Below are 15,704 nucleotides of genomic sequence, written 5' to 3'. Positions count from 1 at the left end.
AAGTTCAACACAATGCAACCTTCCAAAATAGAATTCTGACATCAAGAATTCCGTCTATAGTACATTTGAGTGCACCTGTCATTTTCTCAGTCTCTGTGTATGCATGGAGCAAGATATAGGCTCATGGATTTAAGAATGAGAGGATATCATGAGACAGCAATCTCCACCTACGGCCATACTACCTTGAAAGCGCCCGATCCCGTCAGATCTCGGAAGCTAAGCAGGGTGAGGCTTGATTAGTACTGGGTTGGGAGACTGCCTGGGAATACCAGGTGCTGTGGGTGTTTTTATTTTTTGCTTCCCTAATGAAAATATACATGGCATTCCTTGCAGCAAATGAAAATGTTTCATTTTTTACTACTTTTTTCCCGCAGTGGCAAAGAAATATATCGTTTTTTCCTCTGAAAGTTCAACATAATGCAACCTTCCAAAATAGAATTCTGACATCAAGAATTTCGTCTATAGTACATTTGAGTGCACCTGTCATTTTCTCAGTCTCTGTGTATGCATGGAGCAAGATATAGGCTCATGGATTTAAGAATGAGAGGATATCATGAGACAGCAATCTCCACCTACGGCCATACTACCTTGAAAGCGCCCGATCCCGTCAGATCTCGGAAGCTAAGCAGGGTGAGGCTTGATTAGTACTGGGTTGGGAGACTGCCTGGGAATACCAGGTGCTGTGGGTGTTTTTATTTTTTGCTTCCCTAATGAAAATATACATGGCATTCCTCGCAGCAAATGAAAATGTTTCATTTTTTACTACTTTTTTCCCGCAGTGGCAAAGAAATATATCGTTTTTTCCTCAGAAAGTTCAACACAATGCAACCTTCCAAATAGAATTCTGACATCAAGAATTCCGTCTATAGTACATTTGAGTGCACCTGTCATTTTCTCAGTCTCTGTGTATGCATGGAGCAAGATATAGGCTCATGGATTTAAGAATGAGAGGATATCATGAGACAGCAATCTCCACCTACGGCCATACTACCTTGACAGCGCCCGATCCCGTCAGATCTCGGAAGCTAAGCAGGGTGAGGCTTGATTAGTACTGGGTTGGGAGACTGCCTGGGAATACCAGGTGCTGTAGGGGTTTTTATTTTTCGCTTCCCTAATGAAAATATACATGGCATTCCTCGCAGCAAATGAAAATGTTTCATTTCTTGCTACTTTTTTCCCGCAGTGGCAAAGAAATATATCGTTTTTTCCTCTGAAAGTTCAACACAATGCAACCTTCCAAAATAGAATTCTGACATCAAGAATTCCGTCTATAGTACATTTGAGTGCACCTGTCATTTTCTCAGTCTCTGTGTATGCATGGAGCAAGATATAGGCTCATGGATTTAAGAATGAGAGGATATCATGAGACAGCAATCTCCACCTACGGCCATACTACCTTGAAAGCGCCCGATCCCGTCAGATCTCGGAAGCTAAGCAGGGTGAGGCTTGATTAGTACTGGGTTGGGAGACTGCCTGGGAATACCAGGTGCTGTGGGTGTTTTTATTTTTTGCTTCCCTAATGAAAATATACATGGCATTCCTTGCAGCAAATGAAAATGTTTCATTTTTTACTACTTTTTTCCCGCAGTGGCAAAGAAATATATCGTTTTTTCCTCAGAAAGTTCAACACAATGCAACCTTCCAAATAGAATTCTGACATCAAGAATTCCGTCTATAGTACATTTGAGTGCACCTGTCATTTTCTCAGTCTCTGTGTATGCATGGAGCAAGATATAGGCTCATGGATTTAAGAATGAGAGGATATCATGAGACAGCAATCTCCACCTACGGCCATACTACCTTGACAGCGCCTGATCCCGTCAGATCTCGGAAGCTAAGCAGGGTGAGGCTTGATTAGTACTGGGTTGGGAGACTGCCTGGGAATACCAGGTGCTGTAGGGGTTTTTATTTTTCGCTTCCCTAATGAAAATATACATGGCATTCCTCGCAGCAAATGAAAATGTTTCATTTCTTGCTACTTTTTTCCCGCAGTGGCAAAGAAATATATCGTTTTTTCCTCTGAAAGTTCAACACAATGCAACCTTCCAAAATAGAATTCTGACATCAAGAATTCCGTCTATAGTACATTTGAGTGCACCTGTCATTTTCTCAGTCTCTGTGTATGCATGGAGCAAGATATAGGCTCATGGATTTAAGAATGAGAGGATATCATGAGACAGCAATCTCCACCTACGGCCATACTACCTTGAAAGCGCCCGATCCCGTCAGATCTCGGAAGCTAAGCAGGGTGAGGCTTGATTAGTACTGGGTTGGGAGACTGCCTGGGAATACCAGGTGCTGTAGGGGTTTTTATTTTTCGCTTCCCTAATGAAAATATACATGGCATTCCTCGCAGCAAATGAAAATGTTTCATTTCTTGCTACTTTTTTCCCGCAGTGGCAAAGAAATATATCGTTTTTTCCTCTGAAAGTTCAACACAATGCAACCTTCCAAAATAGAATTCTGACATCAAGAATTCCGTCTATAGTACATTTGAGTGCACCTGTCATTTTCTCAGTCTCTGTGTATGCATGGAGCAAGATATAGGCTCATGGATTTAAGAATGAGAGGATATCATGAGACAGCAATCTCCACCTACGGCCATACTACCTTGAAAGCGCCCGATCCCGTCAGATCTCGGAAGCTAAGCAGGGTGAGGCTTGATTAGTACTGGGTTGGGAGACTGCCTGGGAATACCAGGTGCTGTAGGGGTTTTTATTTTTCGCTTCCCTAATGAAAATATACATGGCATTCCTCGCAGCAAATGAAAATGTTTCATTTCTTGCTACTTTTTTCCCGCAGTGGCAAAGAAATATATCGTTTTTTCCTCTGAAAGTTCAACACAATGCAACCTTCCAAAATAGAATTCTGACATCAAGAATTCCGTCTATAGTACATTTGAGTGCACCTGTCATTTTCTCAGTCTCTGTGTATGCATGGAGCAAGATATAGGCTCATGGATTTAAGAATGAGAGGATATCATGAGACAGCAATCTCCACCTACGGCCATACTACCTTGAAAGCGCCCGATCCCGTCAGATCTCGGAAGCTAAGCAGGGTGAGGCTTGATTAGTACTGGGTTGGGAGACTGCCTGGGAATACCAGGTGCTGTGGGTGTTTTTATTTTTTGCTTCCCTAATGAAAATATACATGGCATTCCTTGCAGCAAATGAAAATGTTTCATTTTTTACTACTTTTTTCCCGCAGTGGCAAAGAAATATATCGTTTTTTCCTCAGAAAGTTCAACACAATGCAACCTTCCAAATAGAATTCTGACATCAAGAATTCCGTCTATAGTACATTTGAGTGCACCTGTCATTTTCTCAGTCTCTGTGTATGCATGGAGCAAGATATAGGCTCATGGATTTAAGAATGAGAGGATATCATGAGACAGCAATCTCCACCTACGGCCATACTACCTTGACAGCGCCCGATCCCGTCAGATCTCGGAAGCTAAGCAGGGTGAGGCTTGATTAGTACTGGGTTGGGAGACTGCCTGGGAATACCAGGTGCTGTAGGGGTTTTTATTTTTCGCTTCCCTAATGAAAATATACATGGCATTCCTCGCAGCAAATGAAAATGTTTCATTTCTTGCTACTTTTTTCCCGCAGTGGCAAAGAAATATATCGTTTTTTCCTCTGAAAGTTCAACACAATGCAACCTTCCAAAATAGAATTCTGACATCAAGAATTCCGTCTATAGTACATTTGAGTGCACCTGTCATTTTCTCAGTCTCTGTGTATGCATGGAGCAAGATATAGGCTCATGGATTTAAGAATGAGAGGATATCATGAGACAGCAATCTCCACCTACGGCCATACTACCTTGAAAGCGCCCGATCCCGTCAGATCTCGGAAGCTAAGCAGGGTGAGGCTTGATTAGTACTGGGTTGGGAGACTGCCTGGGAATACCAGGTGCTGTGGGTGTTTTTATTTTTTGCTTCCCTAATGAAAATATACATGGCATTCCTTGCAGCAAATGAAAATGTTTCATTTTTTACTACTTTTTTCCCGCAGTGGCAAAGAAATATATCGTTTTTTCCTCAGAAAGTTCAACACAATGCAACCTTCCAAATAGAATTCTGACATCAAGAATTCCGTCTATAGTACATTTGAGTGCACCTGTCATTTTCTCAGTCTCTGTGTATGCATGGAGCAAGATATAGGCTCATGGATTTAAGAATGAGAGGATATCATGAGACAGCAATCTCCACCTACGGCCATACTACCTTGACAGCGCCTGATCCCGTCAGATCTCGGAAGCTAAGCAGGGTGAGGCTTGATTAGTACTGGGTTGGGAGACTGCCTGGGAATACCAGGTGCTGTAGGGGTTTTTATTTTTCGCTTCCCTAATGAAAATATACATGGCATTCCTCGCAGCAAATGAAAATGTTTCATTTCTTGCTACTTTTTTCCCGCAGTGGCAAAGAAATATATCGTTTTTTCCTCTGAAAGTTCAACACAATGCAACCTTCCAAAATAGAATTCTGACATCAAGAATTCCGTCTATAGTACATTTGAGTGCACCTGTCATTTTCTCAGTCTCTGTGTATGCATGGAGCAAGATATAGGCTCATGGATTTAAGAATGAGAGGATATCATGAGACAGCAATCTCCACCTACGGCCATACTACCTTGAAAGCGCCCGATCCCGTCAGATCTCGGAAGCTAAGCAGGGTGAGGCTTGATTAGTACTGGGTTGGGAGACTGCCTGGGAATACCAGGTGCTGTGGGTGTTTTTATTTTTTGCTTCCCTAATGAAAATATACATGGCATTCCTTGCAGCAAATGAAAATGTTTCATTTTTTACTACTTTTTTCCCGCAGTGGCAAAGAAATATATCGTTTTTTCCTCAGAAAGTTCAACACAATGCAACCTTCCAAATAGAATTCTGACATCAAGAATTCCGTCTATAGTACATTTGAGTGCACCTGTCATTTTCTCAGTCTCTGTGTATGCATGGAGCAAGATATAGGCTCATGGATTTAAGAATGAGAGGATATCATGAGACAGCAATCTCCACCTACGGCCATACTACCTTGACAGCGCCCGATCCCGTCAGATCTCGGAAGCTAAGCAGGGTGAGGCTTGATTAGTACTGGGTTGGGAGACTGCCTGGGAATACCAGGTGCTGTAGGGGTTTTTATTTTTCGCTTCCCTAATGAAAATATACATGGCATTCCTCGCAGCAAATGAAAATGTTTCATTTCTTGCTACTTTTTTCCCGCAGTGGCAAAGAAATATATCGTTTTTTCCTCTGAAAGTTCAACACAATGCAACCTTCCAAAATAGAATTCTGACATCAAGAATTCCGTCTATAGTACATTTGAGTGCACCTGTCATTTTCTCAGTCTCTGTGTATGCATGGAGCAAGATATAGGCTCATGGATTTAAGAATGAGAGGATATCATGAGACAGCAATCTCCACCTACGGCCATACTACCTTGAAAGCGCCCGATCCCGTCAGATCTCGGAAGCTAAGCAGGGTGAGGCTTGATTAGTACTGGGTTGGGAGACTGCCTGGGAATACCAGGTGCTGTGGGTGTTTTTATTTTTTGCTTCCCTAATGAAAATATACATGGCATTCCTTGCAGCAAATGAAAATGTTTCATTTTTTACTACTTTTTTCCCGCAGTGGCAAAGAAATATATCGTTTTTTCCTCAGAAAGTTCAACACAATGCAACCTTCCAAATAGAATTCTGACATCAAGAATTCCGTCTATAGTACATTTGAGTGCACCTGTCATTTTCTCAGTCTCTGTGTATGCATGGAGCAAGATATAGGCTCATGGATTTAAGAATGAGAGGATATCATGAGACAGCAATCTCCACCTACGGCCATACTACCTTGACAGCGCCCGATCCCGTCAGATCTCGGAAGCTAAGCAGGGTGAGGCTTGATTAGTACTGGGTTGGGAGACTGCCTGGGAATACCAGGTGCTGTGGGTGTTTTTATTTTTTGCTTCCCTAATGAAAATATACATGGCATTCCTTGCAGCAAATGAAAATGTTTCATTTTTTACTACTTTTTTCCCGCAGTGGCAAAGAAATATATCGTTTTTTCCTCAGAAAGTTCAACACAATGCAACCTTCCAAATAGAATTCTGACATCAAGAATTCCGTCTATAGTACATTTGAGTGCACCTGTCATTTTCTCAGTCTCTGTGTATGCATGGAGCAAGATATAGGCTCATGGATTTAAGAATGAGAGGATATCATGAGACAGCAATCTCCACCTACGGCCATACTACCTTGACAGCGCCCGATCCCGTCAGATCTCGGAAGCTAAGCAGGGTGAGGCTTGATTAGTACTGGGTTGGGAGACTGCCTGGGAATACCAGGTGCTGTGGGTGTTTTTATTTTTTGCTTCCCTAATGAAAATATACATGGCATTCCTTGCAGCAAATGAAAATGTTTCATTTTTTACTACTTTTTTCCCGCAGTGGCAAAGAAATATATCGTTTTTTCCTCAGAAAGTTCAACACAATGCAACCTTCCAAATAGAATTCTGACATCAAGAATTCCGTCTATAGTACATTTGAGTGCACCTGTCATTTTCTCAGTCTCTGTGTATGCATGGAGCAAGATATAGGCTCATGGATTTAAGAATGAGAGGATATCATGAGACAGCAATCTCCACCTACGGCCATACTACCTTGACAGCGCCTGATCCCGTCAGATCTCGGAAGCTAAGCAGGGTGAGGCTTGATTAGTACTGGGTTGGGAGACTGCCTGGGAATACCAGGTGCTGTAGGGGTTTTTATTTTTCGCTTCCCTAATGAAAATATACATGGCATTCCTCGCAGCAAATGAAAATGTTTCATTTCTTGCTACTTTTTTCCCGCAGTGGCAAAGAAATATATCGTTTTTTCCTCTGAAAGTTCAACACAATGCAACCTTCCAAAATAGAATTCTGACATCAAGAATTCCGTCTATAGTACATTTGAGTGCACCTGTCATTTTCTCAGTCTCTGTGTATGCATGGAGCAAGATATAGGCTCATGGATTTAAGAATGAGAGGATATCATGAGACAGCAATCTCCACCTACGGCCATACTACCTTGAAAGCGCCCGATCCCGTCAGATCTCGGAAGCTAAGCAGGGTGAGGCTTGATTAGTACTGGGTTGGGAGACTGCCTGGGAATACCAGGTGCTGTGGGTGTTTTTATTTTTTGCTTCCCTAATGAAAATATACATGGCATTCCTTGCAGCAAATGAAAATGTTTCATTTTTTACTACTTTTTTCCCGCAGTGGCAAAGAAATATATCGTTTTTTCCTCAGAAAGTTCAACACAATGCAACCTTCCAAATAGAATTCTGACATCAAGAATTCCGTCTATAGTACATTTGAGTGCACCTGTCATTTTCTCAGTCTCTGTGTATGCATGGAGCAAGATATAGGCTCATGGATTTAAGAATGAGAGGATATCATGAGACAGCAATCTCCACCTACGGCCATACTACCTTGACAGCGCCCGATCCCGTCAGATCTCGGAAGCTAAGCAGGGTGAGGCTTGATTAGTACTGGGTTGGGAGACTGCCTGGGAATACCAGGTGCTGTGGGGGTTTTTATTTTTCGCTTCCCTAATGAAAATATACATGGCATTCCTCGCAGCAAATGAAAATGTTTCATTTCTTGCTACTTTTTTCCCGCAGTGGCAAAGAAATATATCGTTTTTTCCTCTGAAAGTTCAACACAATGCAACCTTCCAAAATAGAATTCTGACATCAAGAATTCCGTCTATAGTACATTTGAGTGCACCTGTCATTTTCTCAGTCTCTGTGTATGCATGGAGCAAGATATAGGCTCATGGATTTAAGAATGAGAGGATATCATGAGACAGCAATCTCCACCTACGGCCATACTACCTTGAAAGCGCCCGATCCCGTCAGATCTCGGAAGCTAAGCAGGGTGAGGCTTGATTAGTACTGGGTTGGGAGACTGCCTGGGAATACCAGGTGCTGTGGGTGTTTTTATTTTTTGCTTCCCTAATGAAAATATACATGGCATTCCTTGCAGCAAATGAAAATGTTTCATTTTTTACTACTTTTTTCCCGCAGTGGCAAAGAAATATATCGTTTTTTCCTCAGAAAGTTCAACACAATGCAACCTTCCAAATAGAATTCTGACATCAAGAATTCCGTCTATAGTACATTTGAGTGCACCTGTCATTTTCTCAGTCTCTGTGTATGCATGGAGCAAGATATAGGCTCATGGATTTAAGAATGAGAGGATATCATGAGACAGCAATCTCCACCTACGGCCATACTACCTTGACAGCGCCCGATCCCGTCAGATCTCGGAAGCTAAGCAGGGTGAGGCTTGATTAGTACTGGGTTGGGAGACTGCCTGGGAATACCAGGTGCTGTGGGTGTTTTTATTTTTTGCTTCCCTAATGAAAATATACATGGCATTCCTTGCAGCAAATGAAAATGTTTCATTTTTTACTACTTTTTTCCCGCAGTGGCAAAGAAATATATCGTTTTTTCCTCAGAAAGTTCAACACAATGCAACCTTCCAAATAGAATTCTGACATCAAGAATTCCGTCTATAGTACATTTGAGTGCACCTGTCATTTTCTCAGTCTCTGTGTATGCATGGAGCAAGATATAGGCTCATGGATTTAAGAATGAGAGGATATCATGAGACAGCAATCTCCACCTACGGCCATACTACCTTGACAGCGCCCGATCCCGTCAGATCTCGGAAGCTAAGCAGGGTGAGGCTTGATTAGTACTGGGTTGGGAGACTGCCTGGGAATACCAGGTGCAGTAGGGGTTTTTATTTTTCGCTTCCCTAATGAAAATATACATGGCATTCCTCGCAGCAAATGAAAATGTTTCATTTCTTGCTACTTTTTTCCCGCAGTGGCAAAGAAATATATCGTTTTTTCCTCTGAAAGTTCAACACAATGCAACCTTCCAAAATAGAATTCTGACATCAAGAATTCCGTCTATAGTACATTTGAGTGCACCTGTCATTTTCTCAGTCTCTGTGTATGCATGGAGCAAGATATAGGCTCATGGATTTAAGAATGAGAGGATATCATGAGACAGCAATCTCCACCTACGGCCATACTACCTTGAAAGCGCCCGATCCCGTCAGATCTCGGAAGCTAAGCAGGGTGAGGCTTGATTAGTACTGGGTTGGGAGACTGCCTGGGAATACCAGGTGCTGTGGGTGTTTTTATTTTTTGCTTCCCTAATGAAAATATACATGGCATTCCTTGCAGCAAATGAAAATGTTTCATTTTTTACTACTTTTTTCCCGCAGTGGCAAAGAAATATATCGTTTTTTCCTCAGAAAGTTCAACACAATGCAACCTTCCAAATAGAATTCTGACATCAAGAATTCCGTCTATAGTACATTTGAGTGCACCTGTCATTTTCTCAGTCTCTGTGTATGCATGGAGCAAGATATAGGCTCATGGATTTAAGAATGAGAGGATATCATGAGACAGCAATCTCCACCTACGGCCATACTACCTTGACAGCGCCCGATCCCGTCAGATCTCGGAAGCTAAGCAGGGTGAGGCTTGATTAGTACTGGGTTGGGAGACTGCCTGGGAATACCAGGTGCTGTGGGTGTTTTTATTTTTTGCTTCCCTAATGAAAATATACATGGCATTCCTTGCAGCAAATGAAAATGTTTCATTTTTTACTACTTTTTTCCCGCAGTGGCAAAGAAATATATCGTTTTTTCCTCAGAAAGTTCAACACAATGCAACCTTCCAAATAGAATTCTGACATCAAGAATTCCGTCTATAGTACATTTGAGTGCACCTGTCATTTTCTCAGTCTCTGTGTATGCATGGAGCAAGATATAGGCTCATGGATTTAAGAATGAGAGGATATCATGAGACAGCAATCTCCACCTACGGCCATACTACCTTGACAGCGCCCGATCCCGTCAGATCTCGGAAGCTAAGCAGGGTGAGGCTTGATTAGTACTGGGTTGGGAGACTGCCTGGGAATACCAGGTGCTGTAGGGGTTTTTATTTTTCGCTTCCCTAATGAAAATATACATGGCATTCCTCGCAGCAAATGAAAATGTTTCATTTCTTGCTACTTTTTTCCCGCAGTGGCAAAGAAATATATCGTTTTTTCCTCTGAAAGTTCAACACAATGCAACCTTCCAAAATAGAATTCTGACATCAAGAATTCCGTCTATAGTACATTTGAGTGCACCTGTCATTTTCTCAGTCTCTGTGTATGCATGGAGCAAGATATAGGCTCATGGATTTAAGAATGAGAGGATATCATGAGACAGCAATCTCCACCTACGGCCATACTACCTTGAAAGCGCCCGATCCCGTCAGATCTCGGAAGCTAAGCAGGGTGAGGCTTGATTAGTACTGGGTTGGGAGACTGCCTGGGAATACCAGGTGCTGTGGGTGTTTTTATTTTTTGCTTCCCTAATGAAAATATACATGGCATTCCTTGCAGCAAATGAAAATGTTTCTTTTTTTACTACTTTTTTCCCGCAGTGGCAAAGAAATATATCGTTTTTTCCTCAGAAAGTTCAACACAATGCAACCTTCCAAATAGAATTCTGACATCAAGAATTCCGTCTATAGTACATTTGAGTGCACCTGTCATTTTCTCAGTCTCTGTGTATGCATGGAGCAAGATATAGGCTCATGGATTTAAGAATGAGAGGATATCATGAGACAGCAATCTCCACCTACGGCCATACTACCTTGACAGCGCCCGATCCCGTCAGATCTCGGAAGCTAAGCAGGGTGAGGCTTGATTAGTACTGGGTTGGGAGACTGCCTGGGAATACCAGGTGCTGTAGGGGTTTTTATTTTTCGCTTCCCTAATGAAAATATACATGGCATTCCTCGCAGCAAATGAAAATGTTTCATTTCTTGCTACTTTTTTCCCGCAGTGGCAAAGAAATATATCGTTTTTTCCTCTGAAAGTTCAACACAATGCAACCTTCCAAATAGAATTCTGACATCAAGAATTCCGTCTATAGTACATTTGAGTGCACCTGTCATTTTCTCAGTCTCTGTGTATGCATGGAGCAAGATATAGGCTCATGGATTTAAGAATGAGAGGATATCATGAGACAGCAATCTCCACCTACGGCCATACTACCTTGACAGCGCCCGATCCCGTCAGATCTCGGAAGCTAAGCAGGGTGAGGCTTGATTAGTACTGGGTTGGGAGACTGCCTGGGAATACCAGGTGCTGTAGGGGTTTTTATTTTTCGCTTCCCTAATGAAAATATACATGGCATTCCTCGCAGCAAATGAAAATGTTTCATTTCTTGCTACTTTTTTCCCGCAGTGGCAAAGAAATATATCGTTTTTTCCTCTGAAAGTTCAACACAATGCAACCTTCCAAAATAGAATTCTGACATCAAGAATTCTGTCTATAGTACATTTGAGTGCACCTGTCATTTTCTCAGTCTCTGTGTATGCATGGAGCAAGATATAGGCTCATGGATTTAAGAATGAGAGGATATCATGAGACAGCAATCTCCACCTACGGCCATACTACCTTGAAAGCGCCCGATCCCGTCAGATCTCGGAAGCTAAGCAGGGTGAGGCTTGATTAGTACTGGGTTGGGAGACTGCCTGGGAATACCAGGTGCTGTGGGTGTTTTTATTTTTTGCTTCCCTAATGAAAATATACATGGCATTCCTTGCAGCAAATGAAAATGTTTCTTTTTTTACTACTTTTTTCCCGCAGTGGCAAAGAAATATATCGTTTTTTCCTCAGAAAGTTCAACACAATGCAACCTTCCAAATAGAATTCTGACATCAAGAATTCCGTCTATAGTACATTTGAGTGCACCTGTCATTTTCTCAGTCTCTGTGTATGCATGGAGCAAGATATAGGCTCATGGATTTAAGAATGAGAGGATATCATGAGACAGCAATCTCCACCTACGGCCATACTACCTTGACAGCGCCCGATCCCGTCAGATCTCGGAAGCTAAGCAGGGTGAGGCTTGATTAGTACTGGGTTGGGAGACTGCCTGGGAATACCAGGTGCTGTAGGGGTTTTTATTTTTCGCTTCCCTAATGAAAATATACATGGCATTCCTCGCAGCAAATGAAAATGTTTCATTTCTTGCTACTTTTTTCCCGCAGTGGCAAAGAAATATATCGTTTTTTCCTCTGAAAGTTCAACACAATGCAACCTTCCAAAATAGAATTCTGACATCAAGAATTCCGTCTATAGTACATTTGAGTGCACCTGTCATTTTCTCAGTCTCTGTGTATGCATGGAGCAAGATATAGGCTCATGGATTTAAGAATGAGAGGATATCATGAGACAGCAATCTCCACCTACGGCCATACTACCTTGACAGCGCCCGATCCCGTCAGATCTCGGAAGCTAAGCAGGGTGAGGCTTGATTAGTACTGGGTTGGGAGACTGCCTGGGAATACCAGGTGCTGTGGGTGTTTTTATTTTTTGCTTCCCTAATGAAAATATACATGGCATTCCTTGCAGCAAATGAAAATGTTTCATTTTTTACTACTTTTTTCCCGCAGTGGCAAAGCAATATATCGTTTTTTCCTCTGAAAGTTCAACACAATGCAACCTTCCAAAATAGAATTCTGACATCAAGAATTCCGTCTATAGTACATTTGAGTGCACCTGTCATTTTCTCAGTCTCTGTATATGCATGGAGCAAGATATAGGCTCATGGATTTAAGAATGAGAGGATATCATGAGACAGCAATCTCCACCTACGGCCATACTACCTTGAAAGCGCCCGATCCCGTCAGATCTCGGAAGCTAAGCAGGGTGAGGCTTGATTAGTACTGGGTTGGGAGACTGCCTGGGAATACCAGGTGCTGTAGGGGTTTTTATTTTTCGCTTCCCTAATGAAAATATACATGGCATTCCTCGCAGCAAATGAAAATGTTTCATTTCTTGCTACTTTTTTCCCGCAGTGGCAAAGAAATATATCGTTTTTCCTCTGAAAGTTCAACACAATGCAACCTTCCAAAATAGAATTCTGACATCAAGAATTCCGTCTATAGTACATTTGAGTGCACCTGTCATTTTCTCAGTCTCTGTGTATGCATGGAGCAAGATATAGGCTCATGGATTTAAGAATGAGAGGATATCATGAGACAGCAATCTCCACCTACGGCCATACTACCTTGACAGCGCCTGATCCCGTCAGATCTCGGAAGCTAAGCAGGGTGAGGCTTGATTAGTACTGGGTTGGGAGACTGCCTGGGAATACCAGGTGCTGTAGGGGTTTTTATTTTTCGCTTCCCTAATGAAAATATACATGGCATTCCTCGCAGCAAATGAAAATGTTTCATTTCTTGCTACTTTTTTCCCGCAGTGGCAAAGAAATATATCGTTTTTTCCTCAGAAAGTTCAACACAATGCAACCTTCCAAAATAGAATTCTGACATCAAGAATTCCGTCTATAGTACATTTGAGTGCACCTGTCATTTTCTCAGTCTCTGTGTATGCATGGAGCAAGATATAGGCTCATGGATTTAAGAATGAGAGGATATCATGAGACAGCAATCTCCACCTACGGCCATACTACCTTGAAAGCGCCCGATCCCGTCAGATCTCGGAAGCTAAGCAGGGTGAGGCTTGATTAGTACTGGGTTGGGAGACTGCCTGGGAATACCAGGTGCTGTGGGTGTTTTTATTTTTTGCTTCCCTAATGAAAATATACATGGCATTCCTTGCAGCAAATGAAAATGTTTCTTTTTTTACTACTTTTTTCCCGCAGTGGCAAAGAAATATATCGTTTTTTCCTCAGAAAGTTCAACACAATGCAACCTTCCAAATAGAATTCTGACATCAAGAATTCCGTCTATAGTACATTTGAGTGCACCTGTCATTTTCTCAGTCTCTGTGTATGCATGGAGCAACATACTGTATAGGCTCATGGATTTAAGAATGAGAGGATATCATGAGACAGCAATCTCCACCTACGGCCATACTACCTTGAAAGCGCCCGATCCCGTCAGATCTCGGAAGCTAAGCAGGGTGAGGCTTGATTAGTACTGTTTTGGGAGACTGCCTGGGAATACCAGGTGCTGTAGGGGTTTTTATTTTTCGCTTCCCTAATGAAAATATACATGGCATTCCTCGCAGCAAATGAAAATGTTTCATTTCTTGCTACTTTTTTCCCGCAGTGGCAAAGAAATATATCGTTTTTTCCTCTGAAAGTTCAACACAATGCAACCTTCCAAAATAGAATTCTGACATCAAGAATTCCGTCTATAGTACATTTGAGTGCACCTGTCATTTTCTCAGTCTCTGTGTATGCATGGAGCAAGATATAGGCTCATGGATTTAAGAATGAGAGGATATCATGAGACAGCAATCTCCACCTACGGCCATACTACCTTGACAGCGCCCGATCCCGTCAGATCTCGGAAGCTAAGCAGGGTGAGGCTTGATTAGTACTGGGTTGGGAGACTGCCTGGGAATACCAGGTGCTGTAGGGGTTTTTATTTTTCGCTTCCCTAATGAAAATATACATGGCATTCCTCGCAGCAAATGAAAATGTTTCATTTCTTGCTACTTTTTTCCCGCAGTGGCAAAGAAATATATCGTTTTTCCTCTGAAAGTTCAACACAATGCAACCTTCCAAAATAGAATTCTGACATCAAGAATTCCGTCTATAGTACATTTGAGTGCACCTGTCATTTTCTCAGTCTCTGTGTATGCATGGAGCAAGATATAGGCTCATGGATTTAAGAATGAGAGGATATCATGAGACAGCAATCTCCACCTACGGCCATACTACCTTGACAGCGCCTGATCCCGTCAGATCTCGGAAGCTAAGCAGGGTGAGGCTTGATTAGTACTGGGTTGGGAGACTGCCTGGGAATACCAGGTGCTGTAGGGGTTTTTATTTTTCGCTTCCCTAATGAAAATATACATGGCATTCCTCGCAGCAAATGAAAATGTTTCATTTCTTGCTACTTTTTTCCCGCAGTGGCAAAGAAATATATCGTTTTTTCCTCTGAAAGTTCAACACAATGCAACCTTCCAAAATAGAATTCTGACATCAAGAATTCCGTCTATAGTACATTTGAGTGCACCTGTCATTTTCTCAGTCTCTGTGTATGCATGGAGCAAGATATAGGCTCATGGATTTAAGAATGAGAGGATATCATGAGACAGCAATCTCCACCTACGGCCATACTACCTTGAAAGCGCCCGATCCCGTCAGATCTCGGAAGCTAAGCAGGGTGAGGCTTGATTAGTACTGGGTTGGGAGACTGCCTGGGAATACCAGGTGCTGTGGGTGTTTTTATTTTTTGCTTCCCTAATGAAAATATACATGGCATTCCTTGCAGCAAATGAAAATGTTTCATTTTTTACTACTTTTTTCCCGCAGTGGCAAAGAAATATATCGTTTTTTCCTCAGAAAGTTCAACACAATGCAACCTTCCAAATAGAATTCTGACATCAAGAATTCCGTCTATAGTACATTTGAGTGCACCTGTCATTTTCTCAGTCTCTGTGTATGCATGGAGCAAGATATAGGCTCATGGATTTAAGAATGAGAGGATATCATGAGACAGCAATCTCCACCTACGGCCATACTACCTTGACAGCGCCCGATCCCGTCAGATCTCGGAAGCTAAGCAGGGTGAGGCTTGATTAGTACTGGGTTGGGAGACTGCCTGGGAATACCAGGTGCTGTAGGGGTTTTTATTTTTCGCTTCCCTAATGAAAATATACATGGCATTCCTC

The 15,704-nt window shown here is 42.2% G+C and overlaps 39 non-coding genes across 39 annotated transcripts; all 39 read left to right on the top strand.

Annotated features, from left to right (window-relative positions):
• The first annotated feature begins 165 nt into the window (after window positions 1–165).
• LOC142484413 (5S ribosomal RNA) lies at window positions 166–284 on the top strand. The gene has a single exon (XR_012797871.1). It is a non-coding gene; the product is annotated as a 5S ribosomal RNA (ribosomal RNA).
• Window positions 285–570: 286 nt separating this feature from the next.
• Window positions 571–689, top strand: LOC142484411 (5S ribosomal RNA). The gene has a single exon (XR_012797869.1). It is a non-coding gene; the product is annotated as a 5S ribosomal RNA (ribosomal RNA).
• A 285-nt stretch (window positions 690–974) lies between these two features.
• LOC142484147 (5S ribosomal RNA) lies at window positions 975–1,093 on the top strand. The gene has a single exon (XR_012797647.1). It is a non-coding gene; the product is annotated as a 5S ribosomal RNA (ribosomal RNA).
• A 286-nt stretch (window positions 1,094–1,379) lies between these two features.
• Window positions 1,380–1,498, top strand: LOC142484410 (5S ribosomal RNA). The gene has a single exon (XR_012797868.1). It is a non-coding gene; the product is annotated as a 5S ribosomal RNA (ribosomal RNA).
• Window positions 1,499–1,783: 285 nt separating this feature from the next.
• LOC142484277 (5S ribosomal RNA) lies at window positions 1,784–1,902 on the top strand. Its single transcript, XR_012797772.1, has one exon. It is a non-coding gene; the product is annotated as a 5S ribosomal RNA (ribosomal RNA).
• A 286-nt stretch (window positions 1,903–2,188) lies between these two features.
• On the top strand, window positions 2,189–2,307 carry LOC142484595 (5S ribosomal RNA). Its single transcript, XR_012798047.1, has one exon. It is a non-coding gene; the product is annotated as a 5S ribosomal RNA (ribosomal RNA).
• A 286-nt stretch (window positions 2,308–2,593) lies between these two features.
• LOC142484594 (5S ribosomal RNA) lies at window positions 2,594–2,712 on the top strand. Its single transcript, XR_012798046.1, has one exon. It is a non-coding gene; the product is annotated as a 5S ribosomal RNA (ribosomal RNA).
• A 286-nt stretch (window positions 2,713–2,998) lies between these two features.
• On the top strand, window positions 2,999–3,117 carry LOC142484409 (5S ribosomal RNA). Its single transcript, XR_012797867.1, has one exon. It is a non-coding gene; the product is annotated as a 5S ribosomal RNA (ribosomal RNA).
• A 285-nt stretch (window positions 3,118–3,402) lies between these two features.
• LOC142484146 (5S ribosomal RNA) lies at window positions 3,403–3,521 on the top strand. The gene has a single exon (XR_012797646.1). It is a non-coding gene; the product is annotated as a 5S ribosomal RNA (ribosomal RNA).
• A 286-nt stretch (window positions 3,522–3,807) lies between these two features.
• On the top strand, window positions 3,808–3,926 carry LOC142484408 (5S ribosomal RNA). The gene has a single exon (XR_012797866.1). It is a non-coding gene; the product is annotated as a 5S ribosomal RNA (ribosomal RNA).
• Window positions 3,927–4,211: 285 nt separating this feature from the next.
• LOC142484275 (5S ribosomal RNA) lies at window positions 4,212–4,330 on the top strand. Its single transcript, XR_012797770.1, has one exon. It is a non-coding gene; the product is annotated as a 5S ribosomal RNA (ribosomal RNA).
• A 286-nt stretch (window positions 4,331–4,616) lies between these two features.
• LOC142484407 (5S ribosomal RNA) lies at window positions 4,617–4,735 on the top strand. Its single transcript, XR_012797865.1, has one exon. It is a non-coding gene; the product is annotated as a 5S ribosomal RNA (ribosomal RNA).
• Window positions 4,736–5,020: 285 nt separating this feature from the next.
• Window positions 5,021–5,139, top strand: LOC142484145 (5S ribosomal RNA). Its single transcript, XR_012797645.1, has one exon. It is a non-coding gene; the product is annotated as a 5S ribosomal RNA (ribosomal RNA).
• Window positions 5,140–5,425: 286 nt separating this feature from the next.
• On the top strand, window positions 5,426–5,544 carry LOC142484405 (5S ribosomal RNA). Its single transcript, XR_012797864.1, has one exon. It is a non-coding gene; the product is annotated as a 5S ribosomal RNA (ribosomal RNA).
• A 285-nt stretch (window positions 5,545–5,829) lies between these two features.
• LOC142484663 (5S ribosomal RNA) lies at window positions 5,830–5,948 on the top strand. The gene has a single exon (XR_012798114.1). It is a non-coding gene; the product is annotated as a 5S ribosomal RNA (ribosomal RNA).
• Window positions 5,949–6,233: 285 nt separating this feature from the next.
• LOC142484662 (5S ribosomal RNA) lies at window positions 6,234–6,352 on the top strand. The gene has a single exon (XR_012798113.1). It is a non-coding gene; the product is annotated as a 5S ribosomal RNA (ribosomal RNA).
• Window positions 6,353–6,637: 285 nt separating this feature from the next.
• Window positions 6,638–6,756, top strand: LOC142484274 (5S ribosomal RNA). The gene has a single exon (XR_012797769.1). It is a non-coding gene; the product is annotated as a 5S ribosomal RNA (ribosomal RNA).
• Window positions 6,757–7,042: 286 nt separating this feature from the next.
• On the top strand, window positions 7,043–7,161 carry LOC142484404 (5S ribosomal RNA). Its single transcript, XR_012797863.1, has one exon. It is a non-coding gene; the product is annotated as a 5S ribosomal RNA (ribosomal RNA).
• Window positions 7,162–7,446: 285 nt separating this feature from the next.
• Window positions 7,447–7,565, top strand: LOC142484236 (5S ribosomal RNA). Its single transcript, XR_012797732.1, has one exon. It is a non-coding gene; the product is annotated as a 5S ribosomal RNA (ribosomal RNA).
• A 286-nt stretch (window positions 7,566–7,851) lies between these two features.
• Window positions 7,852–7,970, top strand: LOC142484403 (5S ribosomal RNA). Its single transcript, XR_012797862.1, has one exon. It is a non-coding gene; the product is annotated as a 5S ribosomal RNA (ribosomal RNA).
• Window positions 7,971–8,255: 285 nt separating this feature from the next.
• Window positions 8,256–8,374, top strand: LOC142484661 (5S ribosomal RNA). The gene has a single exon (XR_012798112.1). It is a non-coding gene; the product is annotated as a 5S ribosomal RNA (ribosomal RNA).
• Window positions 8,375–8,659: 285 nt separating this feature from the next.
• On the top strand, window positions 8,660–8,778 carry LOC142484311 (5S ribosomal RNA). Its single transcript, XR_012797805.1, has one exon. It is a non-coding gene; the product is annotated as a 5S ribosomal RNA (ribosomal RNA).
• A 286-nt stretch (window positions 8,779–9,064) lies between these two features.
• Window positions 9,065–9,183, top strand: LOC142484402 (5S ribosomal RNA). The gene has a single exon (XR_012797861.1). It is a non-coding gene; the product is annotated as a 5S ribosomal RNA (ribosomal RNA).
• Window positions 9,184–9,468: 285 nt separating this feature from the next.
• On the top strand, window positions 9,469–9,587 carry LOC142484660 (5S ribosomal RNA). Its single transcript, XR_012798111.1, has one exon. It is a non-coding gene; the product is annotated as a 5S ribosomal RNA (ribosomal RNA).
• A 285-nt stretch (window positions 9,588–9,872) lies between these two features.
• On the top strand, window positions 9,873–9,991 carry LOC142484144 (5S ribosomal RNA). The gene has a single exon (XR_012797644.1). It is a non-coding gene; the product is annotated as a 5S ribosomal RNA (ribosomal RNA).
• A 286-nt stretch (window positions 9,992–10,277) lies between these two features.
• On the top strand, window positions 10,278–10,396 carry LOC142484401 (5S ribosomal RNA). Its single transcript, XR_012797860.1, has one exon. It is a non-coding gene; the product is annotated as a 5S ribosomal RNA (ribosomal RNA).
• A 285-nt stretch (window positions 10,397–10,681) lies between these two features.
• On the top strand, window positions 10,682–10,800 carry LOC142484143 (5S ribosomal RNA). Its single transcript, XR_012797643.1, has one exon. It is a non-coding gene; the product is annotated as a 5S ribosomal RNA (ribosomal RNA).
• Window positions 10,801–11,085: 285 nt separating this feature from the next.
• Window positions 11,086–11,204, top strand: LOC142484142 (5S ribosomal RNA). Its single transcript, XR_012797642.1, has one exon. It is a non-coding gene; the product is annotated as a 5S ribosomal RNA (ribosomal RNA).
• A 286-nt stretch (window positions 11,205–11,490) lies between these two features.
• Window positions 11,491–11,609, top strand: LOC142484399 (5S ribosomal RNA). Its single transcript, XR_012797858.1, has one exon. It is a non-coding gene; the product is annotated as a 5S ribosomal RNA (ribosomal RNA).
• A 285-nt stretch (window positions 11,610–11,894) lies between these two features.
• LOC142484140 (5S ribosomal RNA) lies at window positions 11,895–12,013 on the top strand. Its single transcript, XR_012797641.1, has one exon. It is a non-coding gene; the product is annotated as a 5S ribosomal RNA (ribosomal RNA).
• Window positions 12,014–12,299: 286 nt separating this feature from the next.
• Window positions 12,300–12,418, top strand: LOC142484659 (5S ribosomal RNA). Its single transcript, XR_012798110.1, has one exon. It is a non-coding gene; the product is annotated as a 5S ribosomal RNA (ribosomal RNA).
• Window positions 12,419–12,704: 286 nt separating this feature from the next.
• LOC142484593 (5S ribosomal RNA) lies at window positions 12,705–12,823 on the top strand. The gene has a single exon (XR_012798045.1). It is a non-coding gene; the product is annotated as a 5S ribosomal RNA (ribosomal RNA).
• Window positions 12,824–13,108: 285 nt separating this feature from the next.
• On the top strand, window positions 13,109–13,227 carry LOC142484273 (5S ribosomal RNA). The gene has a single exon (XR_012797768.1). It is a non-coding gene; the product is annotated as a 5S ribosomal RNA (ribosomal RNA).
• Window positions 13,228–13,513: 286 nt separating this feature from the next.
• On the top strand, window positions 13,514–13,632 carry LOC142484398 (5S ribosomal RNA). Its single transcript, XR_012797857.1, has one exon. It is a non-coding gene; the product is annotated as a 5S ribosomal RNA (ribosomal RNA).
• Window positions 13,633–13,922: 290 nt separating this feature from the next.
• LOC142484211 (5S ribosomal RNA) lies at window positions 13,923–14,041 on the top strand. The gene has a single exon (XR_012797708.1). It is a non-coding gene; the product is annotated as a 5S ribosomal RNA (ribosomal RNA).
• A 286-nt stretch (window positions 14,042–14,327) lies between these two features.
• On the top strand, window positions 14,328–14,446 carry LOC142484139 (5S ribosomal RNA). Its single transcript, XR_012797640.1, has one exon. It is a non-coding gene; the product is annotated as a 5S ribosomal RNA (ribosomal RNA).
• Window positions 14,447–14,731: 285 nt separating this feature from the next.
• LOC142484272 (5S ribosomal RNA) lies at window positions 14,732–14,850 on the top strand. The gene has a single exon (XR_012797767.1). It is a non-coding gene; the product is annotated as a 5S ribosomal RNA (ribosomal RNA).
• A 286-nt stretch (window positions 14,851–15,136) lies between these two features.
• On the top strand, window positions 15,137–15,255 carry LOC142484397 (5S ribosomal RNA). The gene has a single exon (XR_012797856.1). It is a non-coding gene; the product is annotated as a 5S ribosomal RNA (ribosomal RNA).
• A 285-nt stretch (window positions 15,256–15,540) lies between these two features.
• Window positions 15,541–15,659, top strand: LOC142484138 (5S ribosomal RNA). Its single transcript, XR_012797639.1, has one exon. It is a non-coding gene; the product is annotated as a 5S ribosomal RNA (ribosomal RNA).
• Window positions 15,660–15,704: the final 45 nt, after the last annotated feature.

The sequence above is a fragment of the Ascaphus truei genome, unplaced genomic scaffold (genome assembly GCF_040206685.1).
Source record: "Ascaphus truei isolate aAscTru1 unplaced genomic scaffold, aAscTru1.hap1 HAP1_SCAFFOLD_435, whole genome shotgun sequence".
Classification (NCBI taxonomy): Eukaryota; Metazoa; Chordata; class Amphibia; order Anura; family Ascaphidae; genus Ascaphus; species Ascaphus truei.
This window is presented reverse-complemented; position numbering and strand designations above follow the sequence as displayed.